The sequence below is a fragment of the Sturnus vulgaris genome, chromosome 5, assembly GCF_052056855.1.
Source record: "Sturnus vulgaris isolate bStuVul1 chromosome 5, bStuVul1.hap1, whole genome shotgun sequence".
In the NCBI taxonomy this organism is placed as follows: Eukaryota; Metazoa; Chordata; class Aves; order Passeriformes; family Sturnidae; genus Sturnus; species Sturnus vulgaris.
The window spans coordinates 42,977,682-43,004,396 of NC_142247.1; the positions used below are offsets into that span (position 1 = coordinate 42,977,682).

Sequence of the window (26,715 nt, forward strand, 5' to 3'; positions counted from 1 at the left end):
GAAGATCTTTGTCATCATATTGGGCTTTCAGATATCATGGACTGAACATTAGAGCTTTTCCTTTTCTTGGTCTCTCACTTGTCTTCTTGAGTGGAGCCATACTGCTGGTTAAACTCATAGGCTTCCCAGAAAGCAGGGTGGAGAGCAAGGATGCACGGGAAAACTTCACTGCCATGGGGGACAGAGAACCTGCGTTGGCTCAAGCTTCCATTCCCATGACTTTTTTTTACTTTAACTGGTGATAGTTTAATGCAGAATGCAGAAATGGTGATGGAAATTAGAACAGAAATTCCAAGTCCGCTCCTGTCATAATCAACTGCTGAGCTGCACAATCATGTGTCCTTTTGGTCGCTGGTTTGCTATGGTAAATCATGGGTTTAGAGACGGGCATCAGTCTCTAATGCTTAGCTAAATATCCTCTTTCCCCTACATCAACCATTCCTGTATCACTCAGATACCAAAACATTCATTAATCTTATGCAGACATTTAAGAGGATAATTTACCATAATTTTGCAAACAAACACTTGATCAAGAAAATCTCTTTAATCTTGGAAGGTCAGGTAGAAAATTAATTTCAGATGTGCCTGGTTTGTTCCACAATGTCTTGTTTTCTTGATCTAGGAAGACAGTGAACACGGACTTCTGTGCCTTCTCATATGCAGTCTCATCCAGCTTGCTTACACAGGAACAGTTATACTTCCAGAGATCCAAACAGAAATGCAGTGAAATCAGTTTGCTTAATGAAAGCCTTGTTAAAAATGCAGTGAGTTTGGTGTAAATAGTGGATCATCCATCAACCTGGATGTCCAGTCTTCCTACCACATTTTTATACTGAAACCATTCCAACACCTCTTAGTTTAAACTATTGGATAACATTCAGCACTTGGTATTTTTCCTCCAAAATGTTGTTACACTACTGCAGTGGTGAGGCAAAAGGTGTTAGTTTAAAAAGCTGAAAGGCAGCCAGAGATAGGACAGGCTCATATTCAAGTACAGCTACTGCTATGGGGAGGCAGCTCCTTGCTGCAGATTGCAGATCCCCGTCCATGCTGCCCAGCACAACTCTGGACCCTCCTCTCTGGGAGGACATGTCTTGGCTCTCTGTAGGTTTCCATCACTGCAGTTGGTGATCCTACTCTTGCTTGTAATTCCTGCAAGATGCATCTTTTAAAGACCAGGGTATTTTGAAGCACTTCCATAGCACCGGTGGCATTATCAGAGATAATAGATTCCCTTTTCTTTTTAGACATATTTACAAACCATTTTTTCAAATGTTTTTAAAACATTGTATTGCTAAGACAACTAGAAAATAAGTTATTTTTTTAGATAAAGGAGTTATCATATACAGCAAGCAGGGCAGATGGCAGGAACCTTGGACCCTGATGTAAATTTTGAAGTTAAGAAAGAGAGTTGCTAGGTGGAGTTTCAGTTTCTCCCTTTTAGGATTCAGCTACAATAAAAAGATAACATTTTACAAAATATGAAGATCTCATCTGTGTTAAGACGGCCCCAAATGTGGGGTAAGAGGTGGAAACTCCTGAGTGAAATACATGCTTTAGTAAAGAATGGGCAGGTGATGCTGGTGAACAAAATGAAGATGGAGGATGAAAAAGATATTGTAAAACAGTGGAAAATGAGTCAGGAGTTTCACATTAGATATAGTGTTCATTTAGCACAAAGACAGCTTTGCATCTGACCAAAATACACTCTGCATGTTTGATGCAGAAATAGACATGTTTACCTGGCTTAATTGAAACAAGGTTTTGGTACATGTTTGTCATGCAAACTGCAGGTCTTGAAAATCTTTGGAATTTGGTGCAAATCTAACAAATGTTTCCATACATTTAAGTAGTCTGTTTTAAAGGCAAACCCAATCCTGGTGTTCCTTTGCCACTGGCTTTAATACACGGCTGTGTTGGAGAGGCTATGCACATGCCATGTAGAGGAGCTGCTGGTGCCTGGCAAAAGCAGATGATTGGCATAGAGAAGTGTGATCTGGCAAAGAGCAGATTTTTTGCTAATGAATCAGCACAAGCAGTTCTGTTTGGACAGAAACAAACTATAAAATGCCAGCTCAGCAGGAACTCTTCCTCGAATACATCAAAGCTGTTCCTTTCTACATGGCACAGCTGCCTTCTTTCCAAGAATTTCTAGGCCAGTATTCTTGTTTTCAAATAGTTTTTAAAAGCAGATAACCCCCATCCAGCCCCAAAATGTCCACAAACGAATAAAAAGAGGTTTAAAAATTAGAAGTGTCAAAATATTAAAAATATCAACCAAGCATTAAAATATCATCAATCATGCAAAGCATGAGCATAGCTTGTTACAGTCCCCCCTTTCTTATGTGATGATTATATTTAAAAAAAAATGTTTGCTTTTTTTCTGAAGAAGTAGATATATTGAACATTTTTAATCTGGATATTTAATGTTTTTTCATGATGTTTGATTTCCTCTATAACTAAGCACTAAAGTACGAATATTATTTCCATGAATTAGATTTCAGTTGCATCAGTAATTGTGGGATAGTTTTGCCTATTTCAGCAGATTGTGATAGAACAATCAGAAGTATTATCAGAAGCAACACAATAGCTGAGTTATCTTACAGCATTTCTGAGGCTATGGATTCTGTAAAATAATAATAAAACAGCAGGTTAGTGTGTTACTAATTATAATAGTGTGGTTGTGGCGTTGAGGCTGACGTAAGGCAGGGAAGCTGCAGTGAGTGGAAACCTGTGAGTTCATCTCCACCTTGTGAGGGGCAGCCACAGCACCCACTCAGAGCCATGGGGCACTAAGCACGTGCTTCAACCTTGCAGCCTCATGTGGGTGCTGGCAGAAGCAGGGGAGTGCTCTCAGCTACAGGGTATTCCCCAGCTTCGACATTGGTAACAGAGATCTGGAGGTAGCACTGCTCCCATAGGTCTTCCCAGTGTGTTTCACACTGTTAAGACAAATGGCACTGGCTACCTGTTGTAAAAAAGGCAGGAATGTTGTGCTGTGATGCAAATATCAGGCCTATGGGAAGGGCTCACAGGTTGCTTGTGTTGGTGCAGAAGGAGGAGATGACAGAGTTGAGCAGTGTTTCTGGCCAAGCCAGGCTGGGTTTCCTTCTAACTTTCTCAGCAGTTTTGGCCCTGTCTTAACTTCAGCAGAATTTAGGTGTACTGGATTGGACTCGGGCATTGTATGGGTTAGTGATCTTCTGCAAAGTGTTTTTTAAAAATAATAACTAGAAGTATGCATGTAAGAAGTTGGATGGGAAACTTGGGCATGTTGACAACTGGGATGAGGCAAGCTTACCTGATAAGGTAAGCAGTGTGCAATGGTTTTCTGGTTTTGCTGTTGATGTACAACATACAAGGAAAATGGTCACACCAGAGAAGGGCAGGGGATGCCATACTCAGGGCCCTTGCTGAGAGCTCAGTGAAAAAGGAAAAGTTCTTTGACATGCTTCATGAGTGTTCAGGCATCCAAAGCTGCTGCTATTGCAGTAGACTGCCTCTAAGATCTGTTGCACTCTAAAAGCAGAGCACTACCTGTGGCTTTGGATGGAATATTACAGAGGACACATCACTCCTATGTGAAAGAGGAATCTTCTCTTGGAAACAAACTGGCTCTTGCTATTTCTGGGTAAGCAAAGCAAGCCATTTGTGATATGTGAAGGACTTGTCCTGATGTCACAACTGGATCTACTGAAACCATCTCTTGCTGTGCCAGAAAGAACCAAAATATGGCCTGAGCGATGTCCTAGAATGTGTATGAATCTATGGAGTACAAAAGACTAGCAGGATGGAAGCTGTGCGACAGAGAGTTCTGTGAGGTACTAAGAGGACACACAAGGAGAGGAATTTTTTTTTAAAGGTACACCATGAAATATGCAGCAGTTAGGCAGAGGTGTAGCTTCAGAGACTGAATTAGACGCATTCAAAACCACAGAACTCAGCAGGAAATGAAGTAAATAATAAGCACATAAAAATGCACAGGGTAGAAAGTTCATTGAAAATACCCTCTCCCTGGGTATGCCCATGCTTTTCTACCAGACTAATTCAGCACCTACACCTTTTTTGAGAGCATTTGGGGTCCAAAAATGAAGAGATCCCCCATGAAGTAACTTCTCAAACTTACCTTGCTTGACAAAACCAAGCTTCCTTCAAATTCAACTAAGTCCAAGTAGTTGGTGGGGTTTTTTTGGTTTTTTTTTTTGGTTTGGGTTTTTTTTTTTTTTTGCTATAATGACTTTATAAGAAGTGAGAAGTTCAAGTTCAGATCCCTACCTAGCCAGTTCTCTACTGAGCTTTGGTCAGTTCAAATCTCAATCCTCTGCTGCCCAAAGGCTCTTCTGAAGTTTGGGTATAAAACATAACAAAAGGAATGGAAGGCAGAAGGATGTTGAAGCAAAGGATGCTTTTTCATGAGTCCAGGAGGAGAGGAATAAGAGAGTCATGAGGGATCTGGAGGCTGTATCTCAAGTGTTTGACTTGGAGCTATTGCAAAATCACTGTTTAGGGCTGGAGCTGTAGCATTCACACTCTCCCTTTCTTAAAATAAGCATTTAGAGTAAATCTGATTTCAGGCCTTCAACACATTAATTCTCCAAACACAAAGATGGGGACAATAATAACTTCCTTCTCACAGCGAGTATGTGCAACTAAATTCTTGAATGTGTATGAGGGTCTCAGATACGATTCTGAATTTTTTGCTATGGTCAGTTGGGAGGAAAGGAGTCAATCTCTCTTTAGATAAGGCTTTGAAATCAGTGGGCAGCTAGTAAGGAAAAAGTTGAATATTTAAGAACTGCTCATGGTTTTTCAGCAATCTATTATTAAAACAAAGTATAAGTGATAATGCTGTTACAAAGAGTGTGAAATTATAAAAGTCTTTGCTGGATAGAACACACAATTCTTTTTAGCACTTTATCTCTGAATGGATGAATGAGCTGAATTCTGCTTTTCTGAGAGGGCTGCTTAAAGAATCCCCTGTTGAAATATGTTCCACTGTTGATAATTAAAACCAGTCAAATGTCCTGAAAATCCAAAAATGTCGGCATTCTTATCTGAGAAGGATGGTTGGCAGAATCCTGTCGACGTGCTTTTCTGATAAACTCCTTTGGGCACTGGAATCATCCGCCTAGGGAGGTGGTGGAGTCACTGTCCCTGGAGGTGTTTAAAGAAAGACTGGACGTGGCACTCAGTGCCATGGTTTAGTTAATAAAGTGGTGTTAAGCCATAGCTTAGATTTTATGATCTCAAAGGTCTTTTCCAACCTAGTTAACTCTGTGATTCTGTGATGTAAAGTGATAAGCAAGAAATTGTGTTATCCCTTCAGGCAGATAGAAGTTGCATCTTTTTCTGTACAAAATCATGCCTTTGTGTGACTACACATGCCTGCCTTCTCATATTCACTCACTTTGCCCACTGGCATATAGTTATGTGTCACATAAATATTTAATCTGCTTTATAATGGAGTGGTCACATAAGAGGTAATATTTAAGGACATAGAAGGTCTTGTCACAGATGGGATCACAGATAAAGAATAAAGGCACACAAAGGAGCTACTGAATGGTCAGAAGCTCCTTTAAAGAAAATGTAAGACAGCATTCCTGAGAGAACCACCTACTTCTGATTCACACAGCATTTCATGAATGGCCTTGTTTATAGAAGTGCTTGAAAAAATTTAACCTGTCCCACTTGTTTGAACACAAATTACAGCCCTACCTTCATAAAATCTCTGTTTTAAGAAAGCTCCCTTTAGCACACAGTACACTTCTGTATATCAATTACTTTTTGGTAGCCCAGAACAGTTTCAGGAAGCAAGCAGTGAACTGAAAACGTATGCATTAATTACATTAGGTTATTCTCTTGTTTCATTCCACCAGGATGAAGTTTTTTGGCATATTTATGTTAATTTATATTAATTCACTGGAAACTGTCAGCAACATCTGATCGATTTTGGGGTTTTTTCATTTGAATGTCTCTGTGGGCACCAGTGGCCCAGAAACATCTGTCCTCTCCTCCCTGGGAGGATTCAGAGGAAGGGACATGAGGAGGAAGTGCTCTGCAGGGTCTAACTTCTGGCTGCTGTTTGCTCTTATGCAAAATGACTGGAATTGTTGGATCTCAGGAATTTGGAGTTTTTAAGCTTTGTGTGCTTCCAGGCACAGGGCCCCTGGAAAACACTGCTCTGGACCTGAAACCTTGGAGAAGGCTTGTAAATATGAATAATGAGTTAGAAATCACGAATGTGTAGTGGGTTAGATATGTGTATTTTCACTGGGTGATGGGTTTTAAATTTGAGGGTTTTATAGTATAGTGGTGGATATGGGACAAGATGGAGAATTTTGGTTGGTGTGTTTCTCTTTGTTCATCTTCTTATTCTTCCTTCTTCATGGAACTTAGGTAGTAGCCTTTGGTTGGTCAGTCTAAAGTCACTCTAAGGGTTGTGGGAATCTATTGTTGGGTCAAAAGGATAAATAATATAGGTGTTAAACTTCTGTTGGTTTGTTTAGCTTTAAAAGGCCTTGAAGCAGGCTCAGCTGTGGCCATTTTCCCCACTTCTAGCAAGGAGCTAGAGGTGCTGTTGTACTTTCTGCAATTCTTTGATAAGATACAATAAACATCCAAGTCCGAACATGAGATCCGTCTCAGTCGCCTTTCTAATAATCCTGGCTCAGAGAGAAAACAGATGAGACTGATGACAAACCACTAATAAGTGATGCAAAGCCCAGCATACACCCTCACATGGAGGGACTAAAATTACATGGGACACAAAGCCAACACTACTTAAATAATAAACAACTCTGCCCCCGGTTAAATGCCCCCCTCCTCCCTCTCAAGTCACAGATAATGCAGTTCATTTGTTCCCTCAGTGCATGAATGAGGTACATTTCTGGTGAGAAAGGTCTGGCTGAAGCCCTGTCCATATGGGATAGAAAAGATACTGATGGATGGTGAAAAGAAATTACTTTGGATATCAAGATATGCTGCAAGATAGAACCTTCCACATACTGTGCCTTTGTATTGCTGTCCTCAAAGTCTCCCAGATTCCTAGACATTCTTCAGTGCCTAAAATTCTCTTTTCACTTGCCTGTTAGTATTTACAAAAGTTTCTGAAATAAAGCTCACCTTTGTGTTTGTGTAGTCAGGCTGCTGTGTTGTGTGTAGTTTGGAGCTAACCTTGCCTGCCACTGAGGTAAGTGAAAGGTCATCCATCAGCTCTTCAATCTTTCTTCTGGCTGTCAGGGAATTCAAAGAGTAGAGAATTTTAACTACTTATTGAACTAACATACCTTAATCCAATTCTTATTCTGTCATTGCTGGAGAGGTAATACAGAACATCTGAAATTTTTGTTAATACTTTTAATATCAGAAGTCTAGATGTGGAACATTTATGGTAGACAGAGATTGTGATTTAACTTTACTTGTGGAGCTGCCAAAATTTCTTCACCTTTATGTTGTAACAGAGCTCATACCATCCCTTGGGATAATGCATAAGAGCATCTGTTGTGCATAAAGAAAGAGCTGAAAATAGTAGAAAAATTCAGTCTTTTGTGCTTTGGTTTGGAAAAGAGCCAGTCACCACTTAAGATGAGAGAAGACACCTTGAGGAGAGCAGTTCACAGGTGAAGGCAGGAGAGGACTGTAATCCTCCAGTGGAGAATCCTGCAAAGAAAAGATGATGCAACCAATTTCAAAGGAGATTTTCTTTGTTATTGTAGAAATGGAGATAAAAGCACTGTTATTTCACAGGAGAATCAATTTAATTTTCTATTTTTTTCACTGAATTCATTAAAAGCCTGCAACCCTTCTCAGATATCACAGTTTCTTTGATTTTGTGTGAAAAAATGAAGCTTCTAGCCTGACAGAGCATCAACTAGTGGCAGCATAGGAGCTCAGCAGTACTTCTTTTCCCCTCTTCTGAGAACTGTCTTCCATTTTGTTTGTCTTGTTTTTCCACTTTCTCCTGCAACAATTTTTTCTTCCACCACGTAATTCTGATTTGACATACCTGTGCTGACAGAGAAGTTAAGCTTGATGACCTCTTATGTTCTTCTGGTCAGAGAAGATGAATCAAACTAAAGAAGATGAATCAAACTAAATTGTTTTGCCAGTTAATGTGGTGGTGAATAAAGGTAGCTATGGTCAACATGCCAGACTGAGACTTAGCTCTTGGCTCAGGAGGAACTATCTGAGTTTTTTAAGTTCATAATGTAAACAGCTGTCAATTTGCTTTTGTAATGAGAACAAATATGATCTTAAATAGCCAAGCTATTTTTACTTTTATATAATCGATCCTGGGTATATTTCTTGTCCTCTTCCATTGAATATCAGTTAGGGAACACGTGATCCTTGGAGACCAAGATATAGATAATAAATCCATTAAGCCTGTCATTTGTTTTGGTTTTGATGGAACACGCTTCAGAAGGCTAGGAAAAACCCACGACAGAATAAATCCACGTATTTCTAAGCACTGATATAAAAATTGCTACTATTTTTGACTAATATTTTTTCCTATTTTTAAAAGATTCCTGTCAGGAGCAGCCTTATCAGGCATGATTTACTGCAGACATCAGATTGCTGCAGGACTTGAGAGATCCCACCACAGATATCAGGAAGAGCAATCCTGATAGGTATTGCATAAGTTCTTCTATCTCTAATGACAATGGTCAAAACCCTGAAGAATTCACTGCGCTTCATGCAGGCAGAAAACACCCATGTAATCTCCAACACATTTTAAATGTTCTTTTTTCTTCTTTTTCAAGAGGTGAAAAAGTCTCCAGGGTTTGGGAGGCAATGTGTTAGTGTATGCTCCATGTCCCCCAGAAGGAATCCATCATGCATTGACCTCAACGTGGGGACTAGGTGACCTCAAAGTGGTGGTGACTGGGCAGGGAGGATTCTGTTCTCCTATCCCACATCTTCATGTAGTTCAGCATGCAGGTGCACATGGTTTGTGTGTACCTGTGTGCACAGCTAAATTATGCTTTATTTCTAGGAAAATCACCAGTGGTTTGTAGGTCTTGTTTCACAGTCAGGGAGTCTTCTACACCTGGCTGTAGGAGCTGTGTTCTTACACCCATTTCATTCATTTGTCCCATTCTGTTCTACCCCAAATCAAGGCTGAACTGCAGCCCCCACCTGCGAACTGCAACAAGAGGCTTCTGATTCTCTGTTCTTCACCTTCAGATCTACTTCTTACTCCTTAGATGCCTCTTGAACTTTTGTGTTTGTCCTTCACCAAACTATTTCCTCTAAAGCCACTTTTTACAAAAAAAATTCCATTTTTAGGGAGGTGTATGGAATTAGTGGCCTTCTAGGGCACAGTTGAAGCAAAGAAACTATCCACAGACACATGCTCCTTTGATAGCTAGAGGGAGTTAAGAGGTCTCATGTAGAAGTGATACACAAAATTTATTAAGGTTCTTTAAATATAGATAAATTTGTGTTTCAAAGCAGAAGTTTTGATGAGTTGCTTCAAAGTCTAATCATATGCATTTTGAGGATGGTAGGCAGGGTCGGATTAAATGCCTTACATATTCTGTGATTTCAAGTTCTGGATTAGTGCTGACATCTGCTGTTGACTCTTGCTAAATACATGCAACACAGGGCAGGAAATTGCTGCCTGTGTGCTTTGTGCTGACTCAGTTTCATGTTTTATTTCTTACAGGATCACATAGATAGAAATTTAAAAGTACAGAAAAACCTCCATGGGTTAATGGCTATTTGTATGAGTTTTGAGCCATGAAATTAGGATCAGACAACAAAGATGAAACTAAATTTTGATCCTTTTAAACGACTGACAATGCTTCTAATGAGGAAAGGGCTTGAGAAGGTAACCTAAGGAAGGAAGCTGTCTATGTACAGGGTGGATATTTTGCCTGCAAAGATCTTAGTACAGGGACCCCTTTTCTTTTACAATTTCTGCTACCACTTTTCTGTTACTCTTTCTACAGGAACCCCTAAAACGCTGGGGTCCTAATCCCCAGCTCATATAGCCAGCTCCTACTGCAGAGGGAAGGGGTTATGACAACAGTGCAAGAACCCTGTGTCCTCATTCTGCTTGTCTGCTCCGAGTTCAGACCCAGCAGCACGAGTTCAAGGAGTTCCAGCCTGGCCACAAGCATGGCTATCGCTCTGAGACACAGGGCAGGTGTCACCACTCACTCAGTGCCACCGGGACTTGCTAGAAAGAACTGCTGGGAGACACCAGCTGCTTTCATACATGCTGTTACATGGCTTCTCTGGCCATTAGTCATCGCTGGGCTGGGCTGGATCAACACTACTTTATGTGCTTTGTATTGCCTGAGAGCCTTAACTCTTGCTGGTCCTGCCAGTCATCCTCCCTTCTAACATTAACCAAAACAATTGTAGGGGACAAAACAGTTTTAGAGATTCGTAATGAGAATTTCTCCTAATAAAAGACACCAGGGAGAATTTAAGGATGCAGGTTTGGTGGAAATCCCAGATTTATTACATTACTGCAACAAAAACAACCACTTTATGTTTCTGCTCTCCAATAAAAGAAAATCCTTCACTTAAACAAAATGACCCCATGTACTGCTCCAAATACAACCATGGTAGCTGTCAATTGCATTCTTTTCACAAGGCTTTAGAATTAAGTACACATTCACAGTTTTAGGATTAGTTTACTGTGATTAGTATCATGAGTCAGAAGGTAACAAAATTTTCAGGTTAGTTTTAAAATCAGAAGTGCTTTAAAATGACATTTAAATAATTTTTATCTGTGTTATTTTAGTTTTTATCTGTGGTATTTCAGTCCATGAGTTTCCATTTTCCAAACTTTTTTTCCTTGTAAAATGCTTCATTCCCTGTCCCACAAATCCAGGATCTAAGTTTTTCAAAGATTTGTGATTAAACTGGGAGAATTGGCAAAAGAGCACTTCCCAAAGGATAATGCTAATGATGTCTTTGCTGAGGGTAAGGTTTCTTTAATCTCTTAAGTTGATCTTATTAACGGTTTAAAATAAAAGAGAATAGATTTATATTAGATATAAGAAAGGAATTCATTGCTATGAGGGTGATGAGACACTGGAACTGCTTGCCTAGAGATCCTGTGGATGCCCCATCCCTGGAAGTGTCCAAGACAAGGCTGGTTGAGGCTTTTGGAAATGTTGTCTAGTGGAAGGAAGGTGTCTCTGCCCATGGCAGGGGTTTTGACTAGAGGGTATTCAAAGGTCCCTTACAACCCAAAACATTTCATGATTCTATGATTGTTCAATAACTTCCAGTGTCTGCATGAAGTGACTAGTGTTCCCACAGGAAAAAGGACAGCAGCAAGGTAAAATATATTGAAAAAAAGCCAGGTCATAAATTCAAGATAAAGCCAAAATTTTAATCCCAGGAAAGCCAATGTAATATGCTATAAGACCAGGATTTGTATTCAGTTTCTCAAGAGAGTGAGGCTATTAACTTATTCAGATAAAAGGACAGTAACATGCCTGACCCTGAAAATATTTTTTCTTTTGCATATGAATTAAATAACAAGTCTCAAATACAGTCTTAAAATTGTTATTGTTATGTAAAAATAATAATAGGGAAATTTAGAGAAGTCACTGAAGTCCTATGAGACGTGCTTTACATCAGAAATTACAATTAGAAAGAAATAGGTGGCAGGTGATGCCAATTGTTTTGAACTGAAAGAGATCTGGGCTTTTAAATTAAAATCCCAGTGAATACAAAGAGAGTCACGGATGTTTTCATTAACCCAAAGCCGGGGCTGGCACACTGCCTCCTTCCCAGGCCCACGCTGGGCCCTGGCCCAGGCTCTCCATGCCCCTGAGACCATGTTTCCATCTGCCCAGGACCCCCTTGAGGGTTTGTACTCAGTGTGGTGTGGGGAATGGAGTCACCAGCTTTGCTTTTGCTACTGAGGTTTTCTCAGGGCATGTAAGACCACAGTGCACCCAGGCTCCTTGCCGGGGTCATCTCAGGGGTGGTGTGAGTGTGTAAGGGAAGGAAGCAGATCCTCGCCTTGCTCTCCACCAGCAGCACTCCCTGTGTACACGAGGTAGTTGCTTCTGGCTGTCATTACACAAACACACTGTTCTGTCCTGAAGGGAGAATGACTGTAAGAAAGTTCTTTCATTAAGGCATTTCTACTGCATTTTAATTGTGTGCAGCTTCAGTAAGTTGCGTGAGTTGCTTTACATTTAATGACTTGGTGTAATTTACCCCACAGAACTGAGAAAGCTACTGACAACACAAGAGCATTACAAATCATACCTAAGTGGTCAGGAATATTTTGTGTCTCATGTGCTAGAGAGTCTTTGCTGTACCAAAAAACCTATTTTTGTTTTCCAGAATCCTTTTGATTAAAGATTCCTCTGTCATATCTGCAAATATTTTTCTCATTTAACACTCAAAAATTTATATTTTCTGCAAGTTAATTTTTTGAGGCCAAATTCACCTTTGGCTGGATTTGGTTCTCCCAAGGTTCTTGGATATGACTACATTATTTTGACATGGCTGTGGAGTATGGTGCTCTCTAACTGCTAGCTTTGTCATGACTGACCCTCAAAATGGGACTTAATATTTGTGGTCCATTAGAGAATTTGGTAAAGACCTGGAGGCAATGCAAAGTACTTCAAGAACAGAGATAATCAATGACATTAACCTGCTTTGATGCCTCTGCATTATTCAAAAGAAGACAGGGACAGGGAATGCCATGAAGACTTCAGTAGTGCAATTATCTCATGCAATTATATTGAAGTGTGAGGTGGCCAAAGTACTAAGCTGTGAACCAATAAATAAAATAATTTTCATCACTTCTTTTAAACATTAGTTGGACTTTAAATCTCATGAGTTTAACAGGATTTGATTGATAAAAGGTATTCCTAAAATTGTTGGCATGCAGTGCTTGTAACTAATCTCATCTGCATAAATCAGTCACAGAATATTCTGAGTTGGAAGGGACCCTCAAGGATCATCAAGTCCAACTCTTAAGTGAATGGCCCACAGCCACGACCCCAGTGATCAGGAGTACTCAAGGACTGCTTCCTTGTAAGAATGTTGCAAGATCTTCAGTGGAGCAATGATTATTTTTATTTCTACTTTGACATACCCTAGTATGTCGGGCAGATTGCCATTATCCTGATTTAGACAGCTGGTTACTTCTCTCCTTTGGTCTCCCATTTTTACTGACAGAACCACACATGCAATGTCCATGTTGTTCCATAGATCAAGGAGATGACTCTTATTAACAATAAGGAGGGGTTACTGAGAGGAGCAATGTGCAGAGGCAGTATTGCAGTGAGGAAGGGAACAATCTGTTCTGCTTCTGCTTCTTTAGTAGTAATGGGTATGTACTGCTGCAATAAAGATTCATGTTAGGCATTTAACAAAAAACCCTTGCTTTAGAAGGGCAAGAACAGAGAAGTGCTGGAACAGATGGCCTTGAGAGATGGTGTCACCTATGGAAGACTGAAACCAAGCTAGACAAGTACTGTCAGGACTGACATGGACAGTGTTTGTCTTGCTCAGTGATAGGTAAGTGCTTGGAATTTATAGCCTTCCTGGCTCGCCTTCATGTAGATATTACTTTGCCACACTGACCTTACTTTTAGGTAGAGAAATTGCCATTACTTCTGCACTTAGTTTAATACCTCTGTTTTACTGAGATGAATCGGGTAGTCATGAACTCCTACATAGATGTCAACTAACTTCCTCACCTGCCCTGTCTCTCTATGCAGCCGGTGCAGTGCGATAGCTGCAGGTTGGCTGTTGGGTGCACCACATCTACTACTTTACTCCTCTCTGCGGCAAAGAGTCTTTGTTGCAACAGCATAAAAGCAGGAGGAGCTGAACTATAAGTAGGAGGCAGGAAGAATCACTAGTTAAGAAGCCAGTCTGCAGCCTGTGTAATCTTAGTTAAAGACACTGCTGTGTTGTTTTAAACATAATGCTTTACAAAATATCTTTTTTGCTCTCATAAACTCTCTCATTTGTTGTTTCGGCAGTTCCTATTGATGCAATTCTCTGCAGTGTCGGTGTAGTCCTGTAGCAAATGAGTGAAAGGCAGCATCCATGGATATACTACATCTCTGCTCCATCCTACTATGATAAGAAGCATTCTAGCACTGTGAAGAGCTGCTCCCTCTCTTTTTGTGTTTGCTCAGCTAAGTAGTGACTTTTAGCATGTATATCAAACTAAGCAAACAAAAGCACACAGTAAATGTGGTCTACCTATGATATAGTTTCTTCCTGCATTTTTGAGTTTGAAAATTAACTGTGCGCAACCAGGAAGGAGTATGAATATACACACAGGAAAGACTTCCACTGAATTATTATGCAAGCTTCTTAGCACCTAGTCATTGCATTTTTCAAAGGGCCTGTTAAAATACTGCAGAAGTAGAAGTAGTAGAATACACTCAGAATGGGAGAGGGGCTTCATATGTATAATTTAGCAATGGTGTATAATGGGTATAATATTTGCAACAGCTGTTAGGTGCTCTGAAGCTACACTACATTTATGGAATTTTCCACTGAGCTCTAAATATTCAGGTCACATACACAGTTAAATTTCCAGCAGTGGCAGTACAGATAAAAGCACTCCAACTGTATGCCATAATTGTGCTCTATTTAGAGAGTGCAGCAACTCAGGCATTTTCACAGCAGTTGTCTTAGATACGGTATACATTCTGTTTTATAAATGCCAATTCATTAGCGCATGTAACATGTAGCATGCTGCTCTATATTAAAAAAACAAAAGAGAGAGCACTCTATTTCAGTGAGGAATAAAAATACAGAAAAATGCTATTACTTAGAAGAAGGAAAAGGAAAATGGAGAGGAGTGCCAAATTCAGTCCTGTTTTTTATACAAAGATCTGTAGAATATCAAAGTCCATTTTGTAAGAGATTTATAATAAGTGGCAGTAATTTGAGTATCCATAAATTAATACTAAAAAGACTTAATTGATTTCTGGAAATTTCCACTTTGAGATATCGAATTCCACCACAGAAAGAGTGTATCACTGACAGGATATGGTTTTAAAATACAGTGAACAAGAATATGTATTTTGCATATTTTTTGTAGTGATGCTACACTAGGTACGATTCCAGTCTCTAAGAAAGACAGAAACATTATTTTACTGCTTCATGCTGAGGGGTTTTTTTACATTCTGCAAGTACTAAGCCAGCAAGTCTGACCGAAACCAGACAGTAAAAACAAAGAAAGAATCATTCTATCACTGCAATGAATTCAAATAAAACACAAACAAGAAAACATTGGGCTAAAAATCATATTTAACTCACTACTCTGAAGTGGAGACAATGGCAGGTTCATCTGTGGTACTACTGGTTTTGAGACAAGCAGCACAGCTGTGTGAGATCAGGTATTCATGAAAAGTAGGTCAGCACAGTCAATCGGATTGAGCTCCCAGTCTTGCTAGACTTATGAATAAAATATTTTGTACCTTTTTTTACAACTGTGCTCCATCTTGAACAGCAGATATATCAGCCTATTTTAAGATTTATTATGATTGCAAAATATCGCCATGACCTAAATATGGACAATTAAGCTATATTTTAAGTCACCTTTTTGTGGCCTTTCTTTTTAATTCATCATCAGAGCAAGGTGGTGAAATGTATCCATCTTGCACCTTTTCTGCAGTAGAAGCCCAAAGACAAAAAAGACCTTTTGTTCTGCTCTTATCCCTTGTTCTGTCCTTTGTCCCATAGTAGCTGGGTGACATGTCTCATCCAGAAGTTTAGACAGGCATCATCTAAGGAAACCTGAAGGAAAGCTATGCTGAGGTGACACCTGGAATCAAGAGCAGAACTAGAACATATCCACAACTCTTGGCTACTGAATATGTTTTCTGGAGAAAAAAACCTGTTATAAAACAGTATTGATGGCTCTGACAGATGTGGCAAAGGAGTTTTACAATGTTACTGCACCGCTATTTTTCCTCTTCTGGGACTCTACAATGCCTTTGCCACAGCCAGGAGAAGGGAACTCCTGATTGATGCCCTCCATTTTGGCTCCCATCAAGGTGCACGGATACTTGTTTCCTTCAGTCTGCTGGGCTTTGTGTCTGGACAGCTGGACAGGGAAATGGGAGCTAGTGTGCTGTTTGCCTTGCTTTCCTTGATTTAAACAAAGCTGGGTGATGCCTGCAAGCCCTGGCCTGGGTCATGCCAGGACATGGGGTTGGCAGAAAGGGCCAGGACTCTCCAAGGCTGCTGGAGGAAAACACAGCTGCTGCGTGGGCTCCTTTCCACACCTCCACATGTCAGGTTGTTGACTGCCACAGCTCATATTTCTTCTTCCTGCACACGCCTGGCTCATCTTTCTGGCAAGGGAATTAGGAAGGAGTATTATGCAGCACCTGAAAGGGGCCAAAGACCAATTATCCAGCAGCTCCCAGAACTTCTGATGTTTCTACCCTCAACATTCAGATTTACTTGAATTGCCAGGCCCATTAGAAGGAGATGTTTCTTCCAGAGAGCCTAGTCCCCAGGATACCAATATTAGGAAGCAACTACAGTAACTTCCTCCTGGTTTCAAGACACAGTGAATGCTTGTCATCCTAACAGGATTTTGATTATTAAGGGGAATAATCAGGTTTTTTCACACTGTGGAGAACACGAAACTTCCAGGGAATAACATCCAACCCTTGTTTGAGGTCTCTTCCATCCACATACCCCCAGAAGGCCCAGAAACAAGGACGAATTTCCAGGCTTGTTAAAACCAGCTCATTTTTTTTTGAAGAGACAAACAAAATATTCATTTCAGGAAATACAGAAGCATGAAATGGTTTGGGTTGGAAGGGACCTTAAAAATCATCACCCCTCCCAGGTACACCTTCCACCACACCAGGTTTCTCAGAGCTCCACCCAGTGCAGCCTTGAACACCTCCAATGATGGACATCTGCAGAGATTATTCCACATCTGAACAGTAAATGCCATAACTAAATGGCTTTAAACAGTTTCTGTCCCCAAGCCTTTTGCTAAAAAGGACAATACCATGTCATATTTCTGGATGTGCTGGACTGAGAGCTCTTGTTCTTTGCTTTCATGCATTGCTTTGCGCTTATTATAGAAATGTTTAATCTAGGTGCCATAAGTTTGGGGAAAAACTGTATGCATATAAAGATGTAGTTAAGGAATAACAGTAAGATGTTTTCATTTGGTTCATGCAATGTCTTGTAATAACGTTGCTGAAAACAAACAAAAAGTGATTTTTCTTCATCTGTCTTAATAAAATTGCAGGCACATTTGAATTTGCAGACTTTTTGATTTATGAATGATAAATTTGAAATAGGCATGAGAATTTGCAAACAGGGCTTGATCATCCATCAAACAGACAAACCTGATGGTCTGAGAAGGCTGCTGATTTCAACAGAGTTGTATATTTGTCTGCTTTTTCTAGCTATTTCCTTCTGTGGCCAGTCACTTCTATTTCCAACGATTTAAGCAGTTTCTCTTGTACTTGAAAAAGGGAGAAAAAATTTCTGCAAAATCAGTGAAAGTAGCCACAAGTCATCTTGCACTGACTCCTTTGATTTAATTTTGCCATGTTCCTCTGCCTATGGTCTGCAACACAAAATAAAAAACATTTAAAATTGAGCTATCTGGGTACACTGTTGCAGCATGTGAGCCACCTGATCAGTTATCTCTCAGGCTCTGACACATAAGCTCTTGTTAATAAACTTTGAGACTGCGTATGGGTTGATTTCAGCATCCAAAGCTGATGGAAAAAGAAAAATCTTCAGCTAATTTTTTTTTTTTAATTTTGGCACCATTTTTTTGCGCCCAGAAGATTATAGAAAGAATTCATCACAAAAGTACAGACAGAAATTCAAATACTCTCTCCCTTTAAGCAGCTGAAAAACTGTATGGAACAAACCTTCATATCCTTCTAAGCCAACTCTCTTTAATCTTTCAAATCCAGTTCAATCTTATTACCAACTCACTTGGCAGAATTAATAGATGAAAATGGACACTTTGCCAAGTTTTTTTAATAACACTCAGTTTCTATTATGCCAATTAAATTACAAATTATTTTTTAATAATAATTAATTAATAGAAATAAAAAGACGAATTAAGATACAGTTGACTATGTTACAGCCTAAAGAGTCTTATTAGTCTTATAAACATGAAACAAGGATGTTAAACACCTATATTTATGCTGTGACAGATTCAAATCTACATAGCATTCAGGAAATGAGCGACCAAACTCATCCAGATCTATTGGAAATGAAGGCTGATTAATTTTCACATTGAAATACTTAAAGTAAATGATGTTAAGTGGAAATCCCTTAGTTTTGATTTGGATAAAACACCATGTAACCTCTTTGCTGGCTCAGCCTGGAATGCCAAATAAGTTATAGCTTTCATAATTAGCACAACCCCCCCAAAAAAATTGGTTATCTACTGCTAACCACTGTTATTCTCAGCACAGTTTCTCACAGAATTGATTGGGCCGCAGTGGGATGGATAACGTGTGTAACTGTTGTGCTAATAATGTCCTAGTAACCTGAGTTCAGAACAAAGATGCAAGTATGGTTTGTACTTACCTGTTGTCCTGCAACCTGTTTACACCAAAAATACTGTTACCATGCATAGGCATGTAAAGAACACTCTGATTATTTGTGTGAACGTAACAGGACTTCTGTGGACTTTTCAAAATTTAGTAGACTTAATTCTTCAAACTGGGACATGGCCATTACAAGTTAAACAAAGACAGCATTCTCAAGTGCTTCTAATGTCATACTAATAAAAAATTCCACCTAAAAATGCATTAACACTAGAACATACTAAGGGACTCATGTTGACTTCACTGCACTGAAGAAAGAAGAAAAATTTATTGATAAAACTAGCCTTGAGATTTGATGTCATTTATTACAAAAAAACCAAAACCAAAACAAAAAAACCAACAAAAAAAACCAACAAAAAATATTATTTCACTGGGCAGCTGGTTGTGTACCTGTCCTTCTTGCTCTTTTGTAAAATCTTTATTGTTACTAGAATTAGTGTAAGTACCCAGTGATCTCATGAGGAAACTCTAGCTCATCTAGAGACAAGTTATACTTGGTCAGAAGAGATGAATCAGACTTCTTTGTTTTTTATTGAGGTATCCTCAGTTCCTGCTTGCTGTCTGACACTTCTTATGAGAGAAATCAAATAGGTTTGTGGTTTTCATTGGATCAGTCCTGCAGTGTTTAAAACATAAACTTTTATTATGTACAAATGGCTAGACTTGTAGGACAACTATCATTGCTATGTCCTATGAAATGGTAATGGTCTGGGATGGTAACCAAGAATTCTGAGGAAACACTGCCTAAGTGTGTCTACATTCACTTATTTCCTTTGTAGTTTGCAAACCCTGACTTGGGTCTCTATGGTGTAGCTGAATAAGTGTCTGGTACTTTCATTATTTTTTCCTCCTATCAAAAGTCACAAAGAAAACAAAAATCCTGAAGATTTTTCATTTCAATTTTAGTAACAGGCTCAGCTAGTGATGTTTGACTAAAGTGATGAGGGAAGGACAGCCTGACCTGTCGTGCCCAGATCTGTACTCCGAGATGAAAATTTCTGAAAGAGTGAAAAGAGGCACCTCTCCCTCAGAGAATCTCTGTTCTGAACTTATGTCAGTCACCTGCTTCCTTTCAACCAAAGCCCATCTCTTGTCTCTATGCCTTACTCCTGAAAGAATGGTAATATCTATCTAGATAAAGGGCAAGCTTTGAAGCTTTTATCAATTAAACACTACATCAGGATGTACCTGGACTGTATGATGCTGACAGGAACTGGTTTGCATACCAAAACTCTTATGCTTAGCTCTGCTGAGTCCACTAATGAAGTGTTAAGCTACCTTCCAGACCTGTGCCAGATGATTAAACTTTTTCATGTATGGCACAGCCCTGTGCTGCCTGTGGAGACTGTCAGTGTCAGGACTACGAGAGGTGTGCAGAGACCGATGCATACAGGAATATGCCCAGATCCTCATTGCACTTGGCTCTTTTGGACTACTCCTAAGAAAAATCAACTTGTTTTCTTTAGGTGAGTTTTTGTGGGCTTATGCAAGAACAGTTGCTGAAGTCATAATGACTTTGTTTTCATGTGAATATTTAACAAAAGTACTCTAGAAAATAACAATGGCAACCAACCATCGGTTCTTCTTGGCTAGCTTCTCATTCTAATGAGCACAATAATTTAATCAGCAAAACTGTTAATGCCTTTTTTTGTGTATGTATTTTGCCCACTCACTCCTACTTCTGTCACTGACTTCATCTGGATTGCTGGCAGTTTGTACACATTCCTTTCAGCAGATTTAACCACTATGTGTCATGGTACATTGGAAAGAAAATTGTGTCTCATTATTATCAATATTTAACAAAAAATATTTGAAGTAACAACAAACCATACAAACCACCAAAACAGAAAAGTACAGGGCTCAGCACACTAGAAAAAGTTCTGTCTGCAGTCTGGATTGAGATGGAGAACTCTTTAGACTGTGCCCAACTCAGTGCCTGAACGAAAAATTGGCTTTTCATCAGTTTGTCCCATAAATAGGTATTTTGTTTATTCCAGGGGTATTATAGGTCCTCCAATGCACTGTCACAACTCAGAAATACATTAAACAGTACAATCTTGAGTGCACAATACAAAAATTGACAGAAATGGCCATCTTGCAACCTTCCTATTTCTGAAATGTGTTTTTCTTTCAGCTTTACCTTCAGATCCTTATGGTTCACTTGAGGTCCACAGAACAAGCCAAGGCCATGTCAGAAGTCAGTAGCAGAAGGCCTAAGAATTAAAATTAAAATGTCTGTATCCAACTTTTACCAAGAGATTTGAGCATTACTTTTCTGATAGGAGCATATCCAGCCAGTACTTGCTGCATGGGGAATGGGAATCTCACGCTTAATGAAAATGCCTAAATCCAGCCTGTGTGTACACGGGGAGACACTTGAGTGCTTTCAAGGATCCAGCCCAGATAAGGCATGCTGGGCACTGCCCAGCAGTGCCCCATGCCATAGGCTGTAAGGGTTTTCTGCCACAAGTAGCTCTGGGCACTGGGAATTACCTGGTTGGGATCATGCCCTACAGGGCTGGGTTGTCCCCGCCCAGAACATTCCTGTGAAGTACATCAGCCATTTGAAGCAGAAAGATAAGGAACTGGTGAAAGTTCATTGATAAGTCCATAGGCTAGGGAAATGGGATTTAGCTGAGCTTCTGCAGGATTTTTATTAGAGTTTGTTGCACATAAAGCAACCAAATTATTTCCAGATCCAAGCCAGATATGGAAACAAGTCAGGTGCTTTTTGCATGGTGCTGCATTTGGAGGATAAATTCAGCAGCCTCAGTGTGGTGCTGGGACTGAAGTGGGTGACAACCCTCCGAGGTCTTTGCTGCCTTTGGAGCAGGTTTCTCCCCTGCTTCACCACTGCCTGCCCACAGCTGATGGTGAGTTGACTACAAGCCCCTCTCACATCACCTCTTATAATGGCTATTTTCTAGCTCAAAAGATGCAAACACGCCAGTGTGATGCATCAAAAAGAAAAGAGAGCTACTCAATAGAAATTGCACATTTGTTGCATTCTTTTCCAAATTTTGATATTATAAGACACAGAGAATTATTTGCATTGTGAAATAGAGGAAATATTACCAATCTTGCAGCATAAGATTATGCTTCTCGTTTAAGGAGAAGCTTTATTTTCATTTTACTTGGATGGTGAGTTTCTATATTAATGTTATGGGTGAATATTTTTTCACATATGGAAAGTATAGTTAAACTGTGGAACTCATTCCAATAGGAAGTTACAGAAACCATAAATAAAAAATTACTTAATAATGACAATTTCATGACTAAAATGTTCACCAGTGCCTGTTATATACACTGGTACAAATGTAAACTCCAGCTAAGCATGTTCCCAGACTTGTAACTACTAGAATGGAAGCTGTTCTGAAGCAGTGTGTAATTGCTTTGCTTTTAATTAACTCTTAAGCTGACATGTCTCATACTAGACTAGATAAAGACTCATTCTGAGTGTGTAGAATTTTAAGTATTTGACCTTCCTCTCACATAATAACTTCACTCTTTCCACATGCAGATCTTGTCATAGAAGACATAATTGACAGATATATTCTGTATATGCTTCCAGGGAATGCCAAACAGGATGTGATGAAGAGAAACCTTAGTCCATGTCACACTTTTAAAGGAATTTTAATGAGATGTCTTTGGGAACTGACTTCAGTTAGTACCATTCAAAAGTTTGGTCACTGGCTTTTTTTTCTCATTTGTCCAGAAGAGAGAGACCACTAGCCTTCAAAAAGTGGTGTCTCGGACCTTTTTGTGTTATGAAGAGCTACAGAGACCACAATCTGGAAAAGCATAGCTGGAGTTCAAGAATGTCTGGCACGGGTTAGTGGAAGACAACGGAAAGCAGACTTCAATATCTCTAAACCTGTACTAGGTTCTTACAAGGAAAATAAGACTGCAGTGCCAAAGTTCTGAAGAACAGCTCTTCCTGCCTCAACTTTGGGAGGTTAAGGGACTCTTCTGTCACTGATAAAACTTTTATGTATGACAAAGGTGAAGGTGACACACTTTGGCAAACAATTATGTGCTGCTTCAAAGAAGCTGAAGGATGTTATGAAGGTATATGTATGTACAGAGAAATTAATCAGTGTTTATAGATATAGATTTCTCCTGGTTATTTCTAATAAACATGAAATTATTTAAAGAGATTTATGTTGCTATTCATAATACAAGCAAAAAGAATGTCAATGTAAAGGGATTTAGACATTCATAGAATAGTTTCATAGAATCATAAAATGATTTGTGTTGTAATAGGCTGCCCAGGGAAGCGGAAGAGTAACCATCCCAGTTCAAGAAATTGGGTATGGCACTTATTGTATGGTGTAGTTGACATAGTGGTGTTCATTCAAAGGTGGGGCCTGATGATCTTGGAGGTCTTTTCCAACCTTAATGATTCTGTGATTCTGTATATTTCATACCCACCATGTTTCATACAGATTTCTTAAAAAATTAAACAGAGTGAATGGTATCTGTAATAATACAAGAAACAAAAATTACATTGTCAGGGGTTGTCCCTCCTGACATACCTCTGCGTTTTGGTCTACAGTGGTGTTTCATAGCATATGTATTAGAGGTATGACCCCGTGGTTCTGTGTTCAGTTCCATAAAGATGGAGTAGTATCTGTCACCATGTTGAGGCTTCAAAAAAATGACAATAGCCTAAATGAATGTAAGAACATGTCAGTGTAGTCCTGAATCTGATTTCAAGGCCTTCCTGAATCTGGGATCAACAATTGCTCTGCCTGTGATTCTTATGGGTAGAACTTTATGGGTTCAACTAGGCAAAAAAAACAAGGAGGTAAATACAGTTTTGATTCTCTTCCTCCCATAGCATCAAAGAGCGATCTGGTTCTGTGGCATTGCTCAGATTGCCTTAGTTCTTTGTTTTCAGGAGAACTAGGACTTAGCAATAGCAATAGGTATGCAAAAAAGGAGGTAAGTGAACAGATGTGCAGAGAAAATCAGTGGGTAGAAATCTCCCCCTTGGGCTACTAAACATATTGTATATGAACTCCTCATAAAAGCTCTGCATCCCTTGGCTCTCTGATAGCAGTTATGATCAACCTGCAACCAAGCAGCTTAAGTTTGCTCAGCAGCTGCATTTGCTCAGAGTTTCCAGAGGCAGCCATGAGTCAGTGGAAACAAATTAAGTCTGTGTGACTTTGCACAATCTTCTGCTCACAATTACAATCAAGATGGATGGGAGGCATTTCTCTGATTTTTTTCTTCACCGGGAAACCCCTCTGGAGACCACACATGCACTGCTGCAGTTACAATCCAGTAGGTCAATAGCAGGACAGAAAAGCATGGCTAATGAATGATCCAAGATTACTGCCAGTCAGTGCCGTGTCATAAAGAAATGCAGAACTACATGTAGAGTTATCTGAAAAATATTGTGAAGGCTCAATTTCCATAGAATTGTCCTATTTATATCCTTTCCCTCCACATTCTGGACAAAATCGGTGCTACAAATGTCTACATATCTCTCTAACTCCAGCTCCTATGAACATAAAAGGAGGTTGACACTAGTCTTATAATGTCTTTAGATTGCACTAGCACTACATCTAAACAGCAGTCACAGGAATGGCGCAGTACCCAGGCATAGGTATAAAGCTGGTTTGAACCAGGCTGAGGGGCAGCAGCAGGCTGGCAGACTGTGTTTAGTCAGCCTATGTTGTGTTTTCTTCTGAGTTTTGGGCTTCTACTGTTGGGCTGGAAGCATGACCAAGAGTTAGTTAGGTAAAACACAATACGGGCCAAGACTGACAAATAAGCAGTGCTGGTTTAGGGCAAGTGAGTTTCTGGCCCCTAAATCACATTGTCTTGTCACACTGGTACAAAAGGAAATGAAGATATGTTTTTCTAAATTAACACAAGAAAAGAATTGGACTCCCAGTGTCCATGTCTCATTATACTTTGTTCTTAAAACAAGAGTTCAACAGACAGTTAAGACAGTTTCCAGTAGAAAACAGGGCCAGCATCAACTGCAATTGCTCCATCCTATCCTTTTTCAAATAGTTTCCTATATTTTTCTGAATATCTAGTGTTGGGAAGGATGAATTAGGGAAACCTCATAAATACGAGTGCTTAGCAAAATCTAGGACAACAGTATAGCAATGACATGTGTCAGTAGTGAGTACAGGTTTTAAGACATCACAAACTGTCCCACAGCAGCTACCAACATAACAGCTATATCACATGGGGGATCATAGTGTTGCTGACTTGAGAGTTTCTATGCTCCCTCTCCCTGACATCCCAAATCTGGATGCTGGCTTGTAACCCTGAGCCACACTGTACCATATTTCTTGTTGCATATTTGGGAGCCATGAAGTTTCCACAGGAATGATTTCCACTGGTTAGTTCGATAAACTGCCCAACAGCAGTACTGTGTCTAGATGCTAATATTTCCAGGGAAGAGCATTTCAGGCAAGAAAATGAACTGTTATGGGGAACTTTGGGAAGACGGTGTGGAGGGTTAAAACTAATAGTCCTTGCTACAGACAGACAGCCCCTGCTGGTAGCAAGAATGCTGCTGAACATGCTGACTTTCTGTTCAGGCCTGCCTGGGTCCAATACCCTAAATAAGAACAGTATGCAGCTTTTTAGGGATGCTGCTGTTTAGTATCTAAAGTTCTCTACTAATAAGTCAGCAGAACTGTCTCCTTGGAAAGGCTGTCATTGCAGGGCCCGGGGGCAGACCTGGGACCCCTCTTATACTGCTGCTGCTTGCAGGCAGTTTAAATCATGGATTGTAAACTCCAGGCCAGAATGGATGTCTTGCTGGACTTCCACACCCCAAGACTGGCTAGGAGTGTCATTGCTACTGGCACCAAAATGGTTGAAAAATATCTGTGTGCTGCAGTCACATACCAATCAGACTGCAGAGAAGGTTTATCCTGAATCTGCCTGTGCTCCAGATCTCAAAAGCATCTTTAATTTCCTGGTCTTTTTGGTGTCTGAGTCACAAGAAATCAGACTGCTTGGACACTAAATTCTTTGAAGCACACAGAATAGTACAGTGTTTATAGTGTATCTGGTCATTAAGTACCTATCAGTAACCTTCTTTATTCATAAGCTTCAGATATACACAGCAGCATCCCTAACCAGCTGCCAAAGGGGAGGCTGGTCTCCCAGCCCCTACAGCATGTCGGTAAGTCAGCATCCATCCCTGCTTTTGCAGTCTCAGCTGGGCAGTGGCCTGCTTTCCACAGCAGGAACAGAGAGACCCCTTCTCCAGTGTAGCTGGGGAAATCCAGCCTGGAAATTCAGATGGCTAGATTGTATAAACTGCTGTCCTAGTATTTCTGCACTGGGTAATTACTGCTAATGCATGTCTTCCTATCACACAGGGACATCTACAGTCCATGTTTATAACGTGTATAGAATTTTACTAATGTCATAATGTGTGGACACACACATTTAGAGAGCTAGGGAATTACAGCTGGGAAATCCTTTTCAGGCCTGGATTTCTCCTGACTCTCAGGTCCATTCCCAAGCCGACAAACTGACTACAGCTTCAGTTAGGGAAGAAGTCTCCCAGGGTGATAAAACGGTGAAAAACAGAGTGGAATTCATAATAAAAATTAACACCTGGTGTCTTTCCCGTGGGATACATCCTGAGGTACTGTCCCATGGAGGTTTTTCCCAATTGTCCAATGAACTACTGTCCTGTCCTAGCTGCACGTAACACACTTTAAATACGGGTTGTCTGTACAATAAAGTTGGCCTTTTTTCCCCAAAAGAAGTCCGTGTGTGTTACTATCTTTTCTCTCTCTTTGCAGCCCAGTAACCGCAATAATGTTCTGCACTTTAGGTCTGTTTTGCTTGGAAAGAAATGCTTCCCTTACCTTTGATGTCCAAGTCCTGTACTGCAGGATGATATCAATGCAGTGTGCTCAAGTTCTCGACCAGTAGGACATGGGCCAGCTTCAGCCTAAAAGCTCTGTAACTTGTTATTTTCATCCTGAGTCTGCCTTGTGACTATACCTCCCATAACAAATATGCAAGCAGGCCCTTCTTTTCTGTGTGAGCGCAGTGATACTCAACTCCTGCTAATGTCTGTAATGTGTCTATCATTTGGCCACCACTTTCATCCCCTGCTCTATTTTGGTCAATGAAGTACTTGCTCCCTGTTGACCAAGGAAGCCTAATT

General features: G+C 40.0%; 1 protein-coding gene across 11 annotated transcripts in view; it reads right to left on the reverse strand.

Annotated features, from left to right (window-relative positions):
* SLC38A4 (solute carrier family 38 member 4) overlaps window positions 1-26,715 on the reverse strand; it is a 156,932-nt gene that overhangs the window by 52,589 nt on the left and 77,628 nt on the right. For 3 of the 11 annotated variants that reach the window (XM_088165585.1, XM_088165578.1, XM_088165580.1), the window contains one exon: window positions 7,123-7,232. The exons of 2 other annotated variants lie outside the window; for them this stretch is intronic. The gene's annotated coding sequence lies outside the window, so the exon portion shown is untranslated. Of the gene's footprint in view, window positions 1-7,122; window positions 7,233-15,267; window positions 15,289-17,327; window positions 17,553-20,694; window positions 20,768-26,715 lie in introns of those variants that run through there. 6 more of the 11 variants (XM_088165581.1, XM_088165579.1, XM_088165588.1 and 3 more) reach the window with 4 other exon arrangements.